General features: G+C 34.2%; 1 protein-coding gene across 2 annotated transcripts in view; it reads left to right on the top strand.

The window, feature by feature from the left end:
* Positions 1–6,541: 6,541 nt before the first annotated feature.
* The window catches only part of LOC128545891 (glutathione hydrolase 1 proenzyme-like), an 81,499-nt gene continuing 70,819 nt past the window's right edge, over positions 6,542–17,221 (top strand). For both annotated transcript variants that reach the window (XM_053520406.1, XM_053520408.1), the window contains exon 1: positions 6,542–6,674. The gene's annotated coding sequence lies outside the window, so the exon portion shown is untranslated. The remainder of the gene's footprint in view (positions 6,675–17,221) is intronic.

Here is a 17,221-nt window from a genome sequence, read left to right as displayed (position 1 = left end):
ATAGTTTCCTTTGTCTACCAGAAAGGAACAATTCTTATATCTTAATATTGAGATTTTATACCTTTATAACAGACAATAAACTAAAACAATAGAAATTCGTATGTGACTACGGTGAGCTAAACAAAGCAATTTCAAGCACAAATATTAATGTGAAATGTAAAGTAAGTTACACACTACAATATCCGACCAAGATACTTTCAAAAACAATGCATTTGCAGAATAGAGAGATAAAACTAATTTGACAGCTCGTGAAAACTAATGACACATTTTGACAGGTATATGATGACTCATGACCTAATTAATTATTTTCTGTTATTTCTAACTTCCAGTTTGATTTTCATAAAATGGGTATTCTATATTGTAGCTTACAACTCATACATTAAAACAATAAAAGAATATATTGTTACCTCACTGTCGTTTTGTCTCTCCATCTCTCGTACGAATTCCTATTGTTTCAGTCATTTGTCAGTAATTAGAGCAACTCACAGTGTTGCAATCATACAAAACACATCCCTTATTTTCACATAGATATTGAGGATTTATCTAATGAGCACATGTATTGGAAACACAATTTCAATACCGACTGTGTATTGTAATATTGCTAAACTATCTCAGCCGTGACGTGTCCTTAAAAAGTGCACACTTTCTTTTGCGTTTGAGTATATTTACATTCGCCCTATTCTTTTCCATTGAAAATTATGACGTTCATTTCGTATGAACAGCAAGCAAAAGGAAAGGCGCGAAAGTTTACATCATCGCTGCTTAGTGATAACCGACCGCTGTTTTGACTTCGTCTGCGTATAGTCAGGGAGAACGTTCCTTATATGACGTCGTAGTTGTTCCGTCTGGTGAACGTCTGGCGAAGCTGATTTTAATGTTAAATATCACAAAGTATGTGCAATTTATAATATTAGCTTGATTACAAATGGAAATGAAATATAATATAAACATAAGAAACACGGGGGAGGAACTGTTACACGAGACTCGGTTGTGGAGGATATCATGTTACAGCTTTAGGATGCTACTGTTACAGTATTCCTGGATAACGTTACAGCATTCGCAGGATAATAATAGCTGTCGGTGTTTTGTTTGCCAAAGAAATGGTAAAGATTTATCTCTTTTTTGCAAAAATAAAAGTTGTATTTCTAGATCAATGATATGCACGTCTGTTGAGACATGGCTTAACCAGCGAAACACAGTATATTGGTGTCAGTCAAGCGTTTTATTACAAAAATCGAAATTTTGATGGAAAATTATCTAAAAGAAATTGATTAAAAGATATTCCAACCGTATTTCATGCTCATTTGCATTGATTAAAACCCTCTACAGGCATGGACTTATAATACGAGGTAGAAAAAATACTGTTGGTCTAATTTTTCGTAGTTTTATAGAATGTTGCAGTTTAGCAGGATATGTTACAGTTGTGGGATGCTGCTTCTGAATGTGTTACAGATTTAGGATGATACCTTTTTTTCATCTTCAGGATTCTGTTGCTAGATGTAAATACTGTTAAACAACATTTATTTTGTCATTTGAGGCAGTCAGACATGTACTAAAGAGGCGTTGCTGTAACGACGTTTAAAAACACAGGAAAGAAAAGCTAGAACATTCCACCTAACGGGAGAAGATGTCGGTTGTGATATGTCAAGAATCACATATGATGAACAGTTGATAATGCAAGTTATGCAGAGCAAATCTTCTATCCCTCCTTCATGCAAATTGACCGATCATTTGAATAATCTCTAAATACATCGGTTGTTAAATGTTTTCATAACCTCAAAATAAATCACCGGAGATGATATCGAAAAATGTTCTAAGTGTTTCTTTATTTATATTCACATAGATTACTTTCGTTCTAATCTAAGAAGACAGCGAGTTACTATGGTTATAAGGTAACTCCTAATTTTCGGACAACCCGAATTTAATGCGCTCGTGCTCGCGTTTACATAATGCCAGATGATGGGCATTGCAGTCCTGAGACATGCCTTCGAATGGTACACAGTCCTGAAAAGCCCTTGACACCGGCATACATACAAAGACAAATACGCATATATTTGTAGATAAAAATCCTGAAACATTATACATTTTAACTATGAGTTGCGTATAAAATCCTCTGTTAAATGATATAGGCTCCATACTGTGACCAAACAAATTAAATGCTTCAGATTAGCCAATTTAATTGTGCACGCTTGCCAGATCTTCATTGCGCATGCATATCTGCTAGTAGGCAGCTACGCGCCTGCAAGCAGACTATGATTCGATGGTTGAATCTTTTGTTGTTTGAAATAAAGTTTTATTGCACATGTGCGAGTTGTCGTTAGAAAAGCCAATTAATTTCTTAAGTTCTCCGTTACCGATTCCGAGAGGATATTTTCTTTTAAGCATATTAGTAATTGAAATCGTTGTTAAAGACACGCATTTCCAAGCTCTTCTGAAGCTAGGACATATCGTTTGCTAGCATAGTACACATGTAGCATAAACAGGTATACTATTTATAAAAGATCAGCCTGTTAAAGTGCAAACGACGATTCAATGCAAATTGGTGATTATGGTATTATATGCATTGGATATAAAACACTAGCTTTCCGCTGAAAATGTTTATATCATTTTATTATATATAGATGTTGATTTAGAATTTTAAAATTAGAAAAAATGCACTTGGTATAATATATTTGTTATATCTGAAAAAAAAAAAATCCCGTATAATTCATGATATCTAAATTTTATTTACTATCCTGGTATTGTATATTGTCAAAATGTATTCCAAAAAGTATCATCCTAAATCTGTAACACATCCAGAAGAAGCACCCCACAACTGTAACATATCCAGCTAAACTGTAACATTTTATAAAACCACGAAAAAATAAACCCACAGTGATTTTTCTACCTCGTATCATAAGTGCATGCCTACAGAGGATTTTTATCGATGCTAATGAGCATAAAGTATGGTTGAAATATATTTTAATCAGCTTCTTTTAGATAATGTTCTATCAAAATTTCGAATTTTGTCATTAAACGCTTGATAGACATCTTTATACTGTGTTTCGCTGGTTAAACCATTTCTCAACAGACGTACATACCATTGATCTAGAAAAACAACTTTTACTTTTGCAAAAAAGAGATAAATCTTTACCATTTCTTTGGCAAACAAAACACCGACAGCGATTATTATCCTGCGTATCTAGGAATACTGTAACACTAGCATCCTAAATCTGTAACATGATATCCTCCACAACCCAGTCTCGTGTAACAGTTCCTCCCCCGTGAGAAATGAAACTTTTTTTTTTCGCTGTCCATGCGAAATGAACGACAGAATAGATCGGCAAATCCATGAATCGCGCTACGAAATTTGCGTCTTGTATTTCTGGTAAATGTTTTGTATTGTGAAAAAGTAAGCATCTGCAATATCTAGATAATGTCTGAAGCTCTATGATTTTCTTGTAACTCCAAAAAATGCCGGACATGGAATCATAATATGAGCCGCACCATGAGAAAACCTGCATAACAATGATAGCTATAACTACGGTCTGGTTTTTCCTTTGTCAGTCATGTCACATTAATCAGTTTTATTCTTCTTTGTTTCCTATGTTGCTAGAGCATCATAGATTGTATATTTTACACTAAATAAACAAAGTATAGGGTCTCCATGGTTACTGGATCATCATATGAGCCGCACCATGAGAAAACCAAAATAGTGCATTTGCGACAAGCATGGATCCGGACCAGACTGCGCATCCATTCGCGCAGTCTGGTCAGGGTCCATCCTGTTCGCTTTCAAAGCCTATTGCAATTAGAGAAACCGTTAAGGCCCATCTAGACGGTACTCCTTGCTGTATAAACCTGAGGTGTACTTTTTTTAAGGAGTACAACTTGTACATCTACACAGCAAATCATGGTTTATGCAACTCATTATACGTTATTTAATTTCCCTCCAACATTCCTTTTGCACAATGTAAATACTTGAAGAAAACCTTTTGTTGTATGTTTGTTTAGTAATAATTTGTGTTACTGTTAAGCAAATTAGAAGGAATAATTTGATAGGAAGACAATGAATGAGGTCGGGATAGCCAGGAGGGATAAATTTGGTGCTTATAATGCACTGTTACTTGAACTTGATGCTGAAGATCCGACAGCATTTAAAAACTTTATACGCATGGACAGACCTTCATTTCTTGAACTGTTGGAATTAGTCACACCCCTTATCAGAAGTGCTCTTTGTCTGCAGTCTTTCTTGGAATAATTAGGATTTCTTATATTCCATAATTCTTCTTCCCTATGATAATATTCAGTTATTTTTTCTGTGTCTGCGATGCTCCAACTAGCCGACATTTTTGTATATAATCACAAACAAATTCATAAATTGTACACTTTCATACTCTCAATACTTCTGGAATGTCATACAACAACACTTTAATTCGCTTTAATTCAATGTACCTGGTAAAATAAACAAAATCGGCACAGCCAAGGTTTACAGAAATAGAACATGCTCTATTCTAAAAATTTGCTGTATACTCCCAGAGAGGTTTATAAAACAGTGTAGTAGACCCCATCTACACGGTAAACTTTGATGTATAGATCAAGGTTTATACATCAAGGAGTACCGTCTAGATGGGCCTTTAGCGAACAGCATGGATCCTGCCCTGGTCTAGATCCATGCTAGTCGCAAATGCACTATGTTGGTTTTCTCATGTTGCTGCTCATATGATGATCCAGTAGCCATGGAGATCCTATACTTTGGTTATTTAGTGTAAAATTTACAATCTATGATGCTCTAGCAATATAAGAAACACAGAACTGTAAAATTGATTAATGTGGCATGACTGACAAAGGAAAAACCAGAACATAGTTATAGATATCATTATTATGCAGGGATGAAAATAGCATTGACTATAGCAATGAAACCGAGCCTGTAAATACCACCCTTACTACAGCAACATGACTGATATCACATACAATGTAGTAATAGTGTAGCTGATATAACATATTAATATTGTAGCTCTATATATAGGAAAACTGGACGTGAAATATTTTAGTATTTTATGCCTTTCAACGGCCAGATGTTTATTTGCAGATGTTTGTTAATTAAGCACTAAAGCACTGTGATGGATAAGCAACATTGGACATTGTGGGTCACTAGATATATACAACAGATCGGACAGATTATACACAAATTAGTTTGACTTAAACAATGCAAGGGAAATAAACTCTGCAATCTGTTTTTTATTATAATCAAAAGTTATTGTACTTACCTTGCACTTTGTTGTGTTGTGGCAAAAAAAATGGTAAGTATAAATTATGATCAAGTTCTCTTCATACCCTTTCATTGTCAAGAATTATGATATAACAGTGTTATAGGTTTTAATTAACTAAATCTGAATCTTCTCCGTTACATGTTTGAAACTGTCAGATACATTGCAATTTTGTAAACAAAGAAAGCTGTAGAAATGAATCGATCGAACACACACACATTTCAAATCTTGCACTCTTCTTCAGCAATGTTTAATACTTAAACATCGATGGAAATGCTGTTCTTCCTTAATAGCGAAGATCGAGTGGACGAAATGATATATTAATATCTATAGATACACTAACCGTATTATGAGACTATAAAGTATCAAATCTAAAAGCAATCCAAAAGCAAAGAATATGACTTTCGAAGGTGTCGGAAAGAAGCCTGACCTGGAGCCAGAATTTTTATTTCAGTTTATTCTTTTAATATGTTGTTTTTGTGTTTTGTTTTTAAATCCCAGACCCTAGCCTCCCCCCCCCCCCCCACCACCACTACACACACATCATCCCTACTGCCCCCCCCCACCCCCAACAACCACACACACACACACACACACAAACACACACACACACACACCATACCCATTATCAAATGAACGACCCTTGTTTTAAAACATCATGACCATCTAAAGTTTCAGAAAATTGAATATTATGGAGGCAGGTATTTCGAGGTGGATGACTTCATTTACATGCTTATACATATTTACTGACAAATAACCTTTACATAAGTCACTATAATTCTTGTAATATGTGAAAGCAAGGTAAACATTACGTAAATCCACAAAAATGTTTAAAGCCGCAGTTTTGTTTAACTTTCATGGAAACATGGAAGTCATTTGACTGTATAGTTTTTCTCAAAGCTTATAGATCTAACTCCGTAATATGCAAATGTTTACATGATTATATGACAACATTACACGGTGTCAAATAAAAGACAAGTAGCCTTTCTCTGTAACTACCAGATTAAATATGGACCAAGAATACTCACTGGCTACATGACATTGGATGGAATATATAAAAAACTTATACAAGTGTGATATATAATCAGTTGATCCCAAACAAGAGGGGGAATGTTTGAATGCAAATTGCTATTGCCTGATAGCATCTCGGGCTTTGATAAGGAAATAAAACTTAATCTTAAATGTCATATAATAGTGCATTTAATATTAGTTATGTCCTTTAAGCATTTTTTCAGCGGTCATTCATAAAAACCTCAGATTATAGTTGAATAACTTCCTGTCAATGAGGAAACGAAACGCAATAGATGCAATGTATTAATATCCGCCGGACAATATTTCATATCTCTTAAGTAAAGTGTCATTATTTTCTGAAATTAAAAACAAACAAATGAAAACAGGAAAATAAGGCTTATTTTATCTAAGAAAGTAAGTTCAAACATTATTCTCATGTTATACCATTTATTCTAGCGTCGCAAAATTAATGCTGAATGAAAATTTATATGTTACAAACTTTTTGTTTTATGCATCTTAATCAAGGCCGCTTTTCAAAATGACATAATTTACTAACTTTGTCAATTCCCATTGCGGCTGTGAAATATATTACTTTCTGTACTTGATTTACACAGTGTCTAATCGTTACTTTGAAAAACCGGATCAGTAACGTAATATGATCTCGGATCAAATGGAGCGGTTTTGGTAAGACAATTGTCTTTTCCAGTTATTTGGAAATTATTGTCAAGGTGTTCTGAACATTATGGAAAACTCGTAAGTAGTAGCTTTCCTGCAAATCTAAGCACTTTTCTCAAATACTTTAGGAAACCATACCAAAATAGCAGGTAAACAATGCCATGTCTCAGAAAATGCGTTATTTCCAGTACGTTCTCTGATAAACATACAATATTACCAACTGCTTGTTGTCACTCATATATTCATGTAACACTTTAATGCTACAAAAGATTAATTAAATGACTTGGAAGGCCGATATAAAGCAATTCATGACTGAACTGATCAGTAACGCAGGAGCCAAAGGATCAGCGGCTGCAAAATGCAGTAACGCAGGAGATTCGGACTTTTCTTCTGTCTTCGTTTTCATCAATTTCCAAGGAAACGTACCTTTATTCACTTAATTTATCTATCAGAAACTTTGACAACTATTGTCTCCTGATAACGTTCTTGCCTAAATAGGAATTTATTGTTATTCTTTTTTTCCATATAGTTAATCATTCTCCTGATGAAACCTCGTGTATTACATGAACTATTGATTTAAGGGCAGGTATTCGGTAGCACTGTGGTCAAAATGCTTTAAACAGAACAAGGCATGCATGTACTACATCCTGTTGTCTATATATTTTCTATGTAAAGTAAAAAAAATTATGTACAGATAGCTTGCCCCATTTCATATTATATGCACGATGGCGAGAAAGCCATTTCCGAGAGATTTTTCCTAAGATCAACATTAAAATACTGTGACTTCGAACTACTTTTCATACTAGAGTGTAAATTTATTTCTCACCTCAGCACATCTAATAATGCGTTTCTACCAATATGTTAACTTTTTGGAGGTGAGTTGAAAAGAAAAACGTGTTAATGATACCCTCATGGCAGCGCTATAATTACCAGAACTATAGGAGTTCTAAATGTAAGCAAAGAAAGAGGGTGAGTCGTTGCATTATTCTTTCATTATTATGGCTTCATGTGCTACATATGCTATCAAACAAAATCAACAAAATGAAACCTGAAGAGACATATTAAAAGGCACAAAGACAAACTTCGCCAGTGTAACAGATGTAATAAATCATTCTACTGTGCTGGCGAGCTGATGTAAACCTTCATGGAACAGGGAACCCAATGGTATTTCTAAAGTGTGGAATGTTTTGTTTATTACAAACTATAAGAATCTTTCACTGGTTGTAGGTGCAGATGGGAATATCCGGCCTCGAGGGTAACTGTTTAGGCGGTAACGTGGCTCCCTGCCGAGTTACCGCCTAAACAGTTACCCGGGAGCCGATATTTCCATCTGCACCTATAACCAGTGACAGAATCTTTTTCTTGCATACCGATATCAAGAAATAAAAATAAAATCAATTGAACGGCTTTCTTTTTAGAATTATTTGTTATAGCAGTGTATTTAAACAAAGTGCGGGAAAGCAACGTCCGTAAACAGGAAGTACGTCATGACGTTTCAAAACAAATAACAATGTTTAGTTTCGGTTTTGTTTTATCAGTTACAGCGTAACGTTATGAATTTTTGATAAAATAACGTGATTTGAATCGAGAAATATACTATCAGCAACCAATAGGAACTGTCAAGGTATTGAATTTTTATTCCATTTTTAAAAATAAAATATAAATTACTACATAAATCTTCTACATATATGTAGTTCGTAATTCATCATTTATACAGCACGAGAGTCATCTTACACCCCGGGGTGTAAGCTGGATTTTTCCAGCACCGGTAAAAATACTGGAAATCCCCGTCTGGTATGCAAGAAAATATAAGCGGCATGCCTCCAGTTCGTCCGACAACAAAAAAAAATATTTTTTTTAGATCTTGAAATAAATGCTATATTTCTTAAGAAGGCTTCAAAACTTAATTACTGACAAATTTTATGTTACGGAAACACATAAAAATTTGCTGTTTTACTACTTATTACGATGAAAATCCAAAAGCGTTTGTCTCGATTATAAATATCTATGTTTTGTAGTCATTATTCACTACTTCAGCTATAGCGCTATTGGTTACGACGACAGGAAAATGTCTTTATTGCCGCGGCGGTCCGGGGTTCGATTCCCGACGCGGTCATCTTTTTCTCTTGATTTGGAATTTTTTAAATATTTTAGAAACAAAAATTCATATTCTAATCTTCATAATATGACCAAAACTTCAATTTGAAAGAAAGATTATTTTTAGCCAAATCTGGAAGCATGCTGCTTTAAGAATCAGTACTCATTCTTAGGTAAGTTGGAGCCGTCCTGTTTGTTCAAACTCATCTTTTTAATTTTCATATGCTTCAATTTAGTAGCAACATATGGTGACGTGACTCTTACCAGAGTGGAGCATTAAACATCTTTTTTGATCATGTTGTTCTTCGTGTTGCCACTACGCATCACTGTTTTGATAGATGAATAAAGTGAATAAAGGTAAGTTTCCCTTGTAAATTAGAGAAAACGAACACAAAAGAAAACTCAGAAGCTCCTATATCACTGCATTTTGCAGTCGCTGATCCTGTGTCTCCTGCATTACTGAACAGCACGGTCATGAATGTCCTTATATTGGTCTTCCAAGAAATATAAGTGGAAGTTGTGTTTTTGTCGAATAACGTACTGAAATTAATTTTTTTCTGATCGTTGCATTGTTTTCCTGCTTATTTTGCATGGTTTTTCAAAGTAATTGAGAAAAGTGCTTAGATTTGCTGGAAAATAAATAGCAACGAGTATTTCATAATATACGGAGCATATCGTGTGCTATATGCCGTCCTTGACAACAAATTCTAATAACAGAAAGATATTTTTCTTACCCAAAATCACCAAAACAGCTCCATTTGATCCGAGATCATGCGTTACTGATCCGGTTTTTTAAAGTAACGATCGGACACGGTGATATAGGAAGTTAAAAGTCAATATCAAGTTTTGATATTAGAAAAATGACAATGCCTTTGACATACGAAAGTTAATGTGTATTTTAGGGACGGATCAGCTATGGATTAGAAGAAACTGTATCATACATAACTCCTTTGGATTTTGATCAAATAACATCGATTATAAATCCGGCTTTTGTGTATATACAAGATGTTCTCCCAAATCAAACAAAAGATTAATAAATATAATATTATGGAATTTTGGCATCGTAAATAGCAGAATTCACTCATCATGTGTTCGTCTAATTTCTTGCACACCAGACGGGGATTTCCGGTATTTTTACCGGTGCTGGAAAAATCCAGATGACTCTCGTGCTTTAAATGACGATTACGAACTACATATATGCAGAAGATTTATGTAGTTATTTATATTTTATTTCAAAAAACGGAATAACAATCCAATACCTTGACAGTTCCTCTTTGTTCCTGATAGTATATTTCTCGATTCAAAACACGTTATTTTATAAAAAAAAACCATAACGTTACGCTGTAACTGATAAAACAAAACCGGAACTAAACATTGTTATTTGTCTTTGAAACGTCATGACGTCTTTCCTTTTTACGGACGTTGCTTTCCCGCGCTTTGTTTAAATACGCTGCTATAAGAAATAGTTCTAAAAAGAAAGCCGTTCGATTGATTTTATTTTTATTATTATTTCTTGATATCGGTATGCAAGAAAAAGATTCTGTCACTGGTTATAGGTGCAGATGGGAATATCCGGCTCTCGGGTAACTGTTTAGGCGGTAGCTCGGCTGGAGCCTCGTTACCGCCTAAACAGTTACCCTTGAGGCCGGAAATTCTCATCTGCACCTACAACCAGTGAAAGAATCTTATAATACTATATATAGTAACATTACTAAAATAAGTATATAGAGGATATTTGTTTGTTTTGAGTGAATATGGAATATATCTCACTGAGAAGTGAGAAAAATTTCAAATATTTTCACGAGCGCGTAGCGCGAGTGGAAATGTGAAAATTTTCTCACTTCGAGGTGAGATATATTCTATATTCACGACAACAAACAAATTTTCTTTTTATTTTATGCTCAATTACGTTGAGATTTGCATTTTGCAACTATTTTAATCTCAACGCGGCAAATAACGACAGTTTACAATTAGAAGGTTTTGATACAATGTTTCGTAAAGACAACACCTCTTATTCTGGGGGATATCTAGTCTACCTTTCATCTTTTTTGAGACCAAAAAGAATATTAGAATTAGAAAATATATTACCTGAATATCTTTGGATAGAAATTAAAGATCGTAACAATACTTTCCTTATTGGCACTATTTACAGACATCCTCATTATACTGTTGATTTTTGGGACAGACTGGCTGTATGTATTGATAAAGCTACTTAAATATCAAATAACATTGTTCTTGTTGGAGATGTAAATGAAAATCAACTTAGTGACACCAATACAAAATTTAACGACTTGCTCATGATATATAACATGACTAATTTTATTACAGAGGCAACTCGCGTCTCAGATAACTCTAGTACCTTAATCGATCCTATAGCCGTTTCAAATGGCATTTCGGTGTTCCAGGCTGGTATTTTGAACACAGAAAATTACATAAGCGATCATTACGGTACATATGTACATTTTGAAATTAACCGTCAACGTAATATACCTTTTAAAAGAAAAGTATGGAATTATAAACGCGCCGATTTTGAAATGTTTAATAATCTGGTACAAACAACTGATTGGTCCTTTTTATACGACGATACTCTTAATAACGCTTGCGACTCCTTTGTTAGTAAATTTCTAGAATTAGCAAGAACATGTATACCGTCATCTTTTGTTACTGTCCGTCCTAACGACAAGCCTTGGTACAATTCAAAGATACGTAAAACCTCGCGACAACGTGATCGACTGAAAACCACCGCAATTCGTTCCGGAAAAGATTCTGATTGGCACAAATATAAATGTACACGCAAAAAAGTAAATAATATGATAAAACATACAAAAGAGCTATTTTATAGTAATATAGAATTTACCTTGAATGACCTCACCAACACAGATCCGCGTCAATATTGGAAAATTGTTAAAATGTTAGTCAAAGAAAACTCAAAAGGAAGTAACATTATCCCAACCCTTGTAAATAATGACCAAAGATTTTCTGTGTCTGATACTGAAAAGGCAAATACTCTGAATAATTATTTTGTGTCTATTTCAAATTTAGATGATTCGAATGTTTCTCTTCCATCTTTCATTGCCAAGACAGACTCTTTGCTAAATGATATAACAATTTCAGAACAAGATATATTTGATGTTATTTCTAACCTGCAATTAAACAAAGCATCTGGACCCGACGAAATAAGCCATCGTATGTTAAAAGGAACAGCATCCACAGTTAAAAAACCACTTACTATTTTATTTTAACAGGTCCGTACAAGAAGGCATTTACCCAAACTGTTGGAAACAAGCTAATGTTATGCCACTTTTCAAAAAAGGAGGAAGTAACACCCAATCTAACTATAGACCAATCTCTTTAATCAATTGTGTAGGTAAAGTCATGGAACATGTTATTTTTAAATACATGCACAATTTTTTAATGTCAAACAATTTAATATACAAAAGTCAGTCAGGGTTTCTACCAGGACACTCCACAGTTTTTCAACTCATAGATATTTATAACCAAATCTGCAAATCTTTTGACGAAAAAAAAGCAACATGTATAGTCTTTTGTGATATATCAAAAGCATTTGATAGAGTTTGGCATAAGGGTCTTATTTTTAAACTTAGACAACATGGCTTTTCAGGCAAACTAATTGACTGGATTACTCACTATCTTTCAAATCGCAGCCAAAAAGTTTCGTTAATTCCTCTTTCTCAGACTCTAAAGAACTTAAAGCTGGCGTTCCCCAAGGCTCCGTGTTAGGTCCTCTTCTCTTTCTAATATACGTTAACGACATCGCAGATTCACTTATAAGTACGACACGATTATTTGCAGATGATAGTTCTCTAGCCGCTTCGTCTTCCGATATACACGAAATTGAACTTTCTCTAAATTCTGACCTTATAAACATATCAGAATGGTCAAAACAATGGCTGGTTACATTTAATCCTACAAAAACAGAAGCTATGTTCTTTTCCCTCGCGCGTAGACAATGTCCTAATCTATTGTTTGAAAATACTCAGTTAAATTTTGTCGAACATCACAAAAATCTTGGCATAACACTCTCTAAAGATGGATCTTGGCACGAACATATATCTAATATTGTAAAGTCTGCAGCAAAAATTCTAGGATCTATGAGAGCGCTGAAATTTACACTTAGAAGGCACACCTTAAACAAAATCTATATAGCTTACTTGAGACCAGTTCTAGAATATGCCTCTGTTGTTTGGGATAACTGTGCAAATCATGAAAAAGGTCAATTAGAAAAGATTCAACTTGAAGCAGCGCGTATTGTTACGGTATTAACCCGTTCAGTATCAATAGAAATACTTCTTAACGAAATTGGATGGGTTTCTCTTTCTGACCGCAGAAAAATACAAAAATTAATTTTAATATACAAAGGAAAAAATGATGATCTTCCAACATATTTACTAGATTTATTTCCATCAATCGTGAATGACTCAAACCAGTACAATTTAAGAAACAATGCCGATTTTGAAATTTTAGCTAGGCGTATTGAAATTTACTCCCAGTCTACTATTCCCTCTGCAATAAAATTATGGAATGATCTGAACATTGAAACTCGTCAGCTACCAACTCTTTCGGCTTTCAAAAGTAAACTTAAAGAAATTTTCAAGCCTCCACAATTCCCTACTTTTTACTTAATTGGTGACAGACGATACTCTGTGTTTCACGCTAGGATACGAAACAAGTGCAATAATCTAAACGCCGACTTGTTTAATAATCACATCAGAGAAAATCCAAACTGCGACTGTGGATTCGAAACGGAAGACGCAGAACACTACTTCTTTAAATGCACTCGTTTTTCACATCAAAGAAGAGAACTTTTTACTAAAACAAGATTATTTCATCCATTAAGTGTCAATAAGCTATTATATGGCAATGATAATATTTCTATAGAAGATAACACTACTCTTTTCACAGAAGTTCAAAACTATATCAAACATACAAGACGTTTCGACAGTACATAATGTATTTCTTATGTCCTCTTGTCATTATTACGTTACTTTGGGACAGGGTGTTTGTGATTACTGGCTCTCGGGGATATAGAGCAGCATATATTTCTTTTTCTTTTCTTCTCTAGCTCATCTATAATGATTACAACCATAACTTGACTAATACTAAAATTTATTAATTATCATTGTGTAATTATCATAAATACTATTATTATTATCATTTTGTTACTACATCATCGTGTAATTATTATCATAAATACTATTATTGTTATCATCTTGTTACTACATTGATATCATCGTCATAATATTTCCCTTCTTCTTCTTTTTCTTCTCCTTCATCTTTTTATCTTTGTAGTTATTAACACTATCATATATCTTTATAAAAGGAATGCTTAATTAAACTAATACACTCGTTCATTTTTCATTTGCTATTAATGTTACGCACTTGGGAAGGGCTGACTTCTAATGTTGCAATAACTTGTAGCCCAACCCATTTGCTTTTGTTACTTATTATGTATATGTGCTATGTATTATGTGTTCAGAAGCAATAAAATATTATTAAATCAACGCGGGAAACAGACACGCGTAAACAGACATGGCGTCAGACGTGCTGTGACGTTATAAAGACGCATACAACATAAAGTTCCATTTTATTTTATTTTTTGCTGCATAACGTTATGAAATTCTCTTTAAGTAAAATAATTTGAATCGAGAAATAAACTATAAAGAACAAAGTGCGACTACAATTTTCATCCTGTTTTAAGCAAATAATTTAAAATTTATACACAATGTAATGAGGGGTGGAGCTATATCTCTCACAGTGTGAAAATATAGATTTCATATTTTCACAGTGTGAGTGATGAAATATGAAAATATTTAACTGATAGAATGCAGTATTTAATTAGTTAGCATAAAATAAATCATGTGCATCAATATCAAACAAGGAGAAAAACAACAGTTGCATCATGTTGAGTAACACTATTGTTCATTCTTGCATAAAAAGAACTTGTTTCACTCTAGCCGCCAATGTATTAACGGCAGAAAAATCATGTATAAACAAGGCAATTCACGTGCTGTCAATACATGGTTTTTTTAATGCTTGCCAGGTACGTATATGTATTTCTGCGCAGATGAACATCTGGTATCTAAGTCTTGTTTCTTCGTAAATAACCTTTTTTTTGTAGCATAAAGGATGGAATGTTTTGCTGTATCAGTTATTAACAGTTATCTGAACACACTGCACACTCCCCTACAGAGTCAGCATTATACTGTTTACTCAGTTTTTAACTCAGCCTTCAATTTTGTCGATAACAGTGAATTTATTGAATCGGGTGTAACGTGTGCGCTTGTTTGTTTTTTAGGAATCAAAGCAATGTTTTTGGGAAGTATCAGTCGGTATGTTTTTATTTAAGTTTTCACAGAATTCGTACCAATCTTGAAAGCTTGTCGTACTTATCCTTATACAAAATAAGTGTTCGTACTTTTAAAATAATTCAGATGTAAAACCATTATCCTTAAAATTGTGTCCCTGTTTACCGAATGTTTAAGTAATATGCAAAATTTTGGATATTATCATGTTTGTAATAAAGAGAAACAAAAAAAAAAAAAAAAAAAAAATAAAAACAACAACAACAATTGTTTAAAAGCATTCAATACATGTTTTTGTTAGTGTTGTTGATTTGTGGGCCCGGGTTACGGATATCTAAAACATGTTTACCTTTCTAAAGAATAACAGAAGGTCAGAGACCACCAATCCAAAAAAGTACAGGGAACTTACTGGGAATGAGGTAAGTGTATACCTGGGAATAAGGTAGCGTCTGTGTGTTCTGACTGGTCAGTCATGTAAACAAACCCAAGAAGTGATTATTGTTTTCAAAATGAAATATTTTTACTGCAGTAATAGTATTTCTTTATTCATTTTGACAAAATTTGCCACATTTTATGTGTATTGAAAATAAATTTCATCAAATGAATTTCTCCCGCCATGACAACGATGTAAACCGGGGGTCATCTCATTCACACGAAAATTACTTAAATAACGTATCACTATTCATAATGTTTTTCGTCCGATATTTTGGTGGAACTAAGATAGTTCTTGAAATAAATGTGATTTGATATACGTGTTTCGATTTATGGAAGGCCGTACACACCATAATGTTATAATGGAGATCTATGGGAAAACAATTGGTGTTCTCTAACCAGAATGGTAATTAAAAATTGTACTGGAATCGTAAAGTCATCACATATGAAAACAATACATTTAGTCTTCATGACATGCTTTTTAAGCAAAAATGAAGACAATACACTTTTTTACATTAACGTCTGCAGAAGTCCTTGTGATATGTTTTGTCGCAGGCTTCTGCAGAAAACGTGTATAATTCCTATAATGCCTCAATCGATCGTATATATTATCAGTTTGTTTTTACATAAAACGATTCATAAATGTAAACGCTGTAAGAAATACTAAACCATTGATTGTAATTCATAGAAAAAAAGAAACTTGATAATTATCTCCTGTACAATATGCTATGTTATGATAACTAATTAAAGTATGTGATATGCACCGATGCCAAACAAGGAAAAAAAGATAGTTGCATCTTGTTTAGTCGTTCAACAGTTACTTTATTAAATTAAAGGAACGATAGTTCTGACAAACATTGTCCTTGATAAACCGTCACAGAAATAACGGGCGCAATCTCACAAGGTGGATTTTATCTATGAAAATCTACGGTGTCCCGTTAGGGCCATCGTGCTATCTCTTTCGCCCCAGGTACGCGCGATACCACGACAAATCGATGACACGACGGTGATGACACGACAGCTCGATAGCACGATGACGATGAGTGAAGGCACGATGACGAAGACTCGAAGGTTTGATGACAAAGACGCGTTAATACGATGACACGATGACGATGGAGCGATGCTACGACAGCACGACGACTAGACGCGATATTTCTTCGCGTCTTCGTCACCGTGCCTCCGCTCCGTCATCATCGTGCTATCGTACTGTCGTGTCATCACTATCGCGTTTTTGCTGTCGTGTTTTCGCCTTCCTGACTGACATGCGCAAATAAAGGTAAACAATGGAAGAAACCATTTATTAAGGTCACAAAATGAGCTTAAACATCATAAATTTTTTTGCTCGGGGCATAACTAGATAACCATGAAAGGCACTGACTTCAAACTTTGCATGTAGGTAGGTGACGATGTGATGATGTGCAGGGCACATAAACC

This window comes from Mercenaria mercenaria, chromosome 12 (assembly GCF_021730395.1).
Source record: "Mercenaria mercenaria strain notata chromosome 12, MADL_Memer_1, whole genome shotgun sequence".
Classification (NCBI taxonomy): Eukaryota; Metazoa; Mollusca; class Bivalvia; order Venerida; family Veneridae; genus Mercenaria; species Mercenaria mercenaria.
Note: the sequence above shows the minus strand (reverse complement) of the source record. Positions and strands in the feature narration are given on the sequence as shown.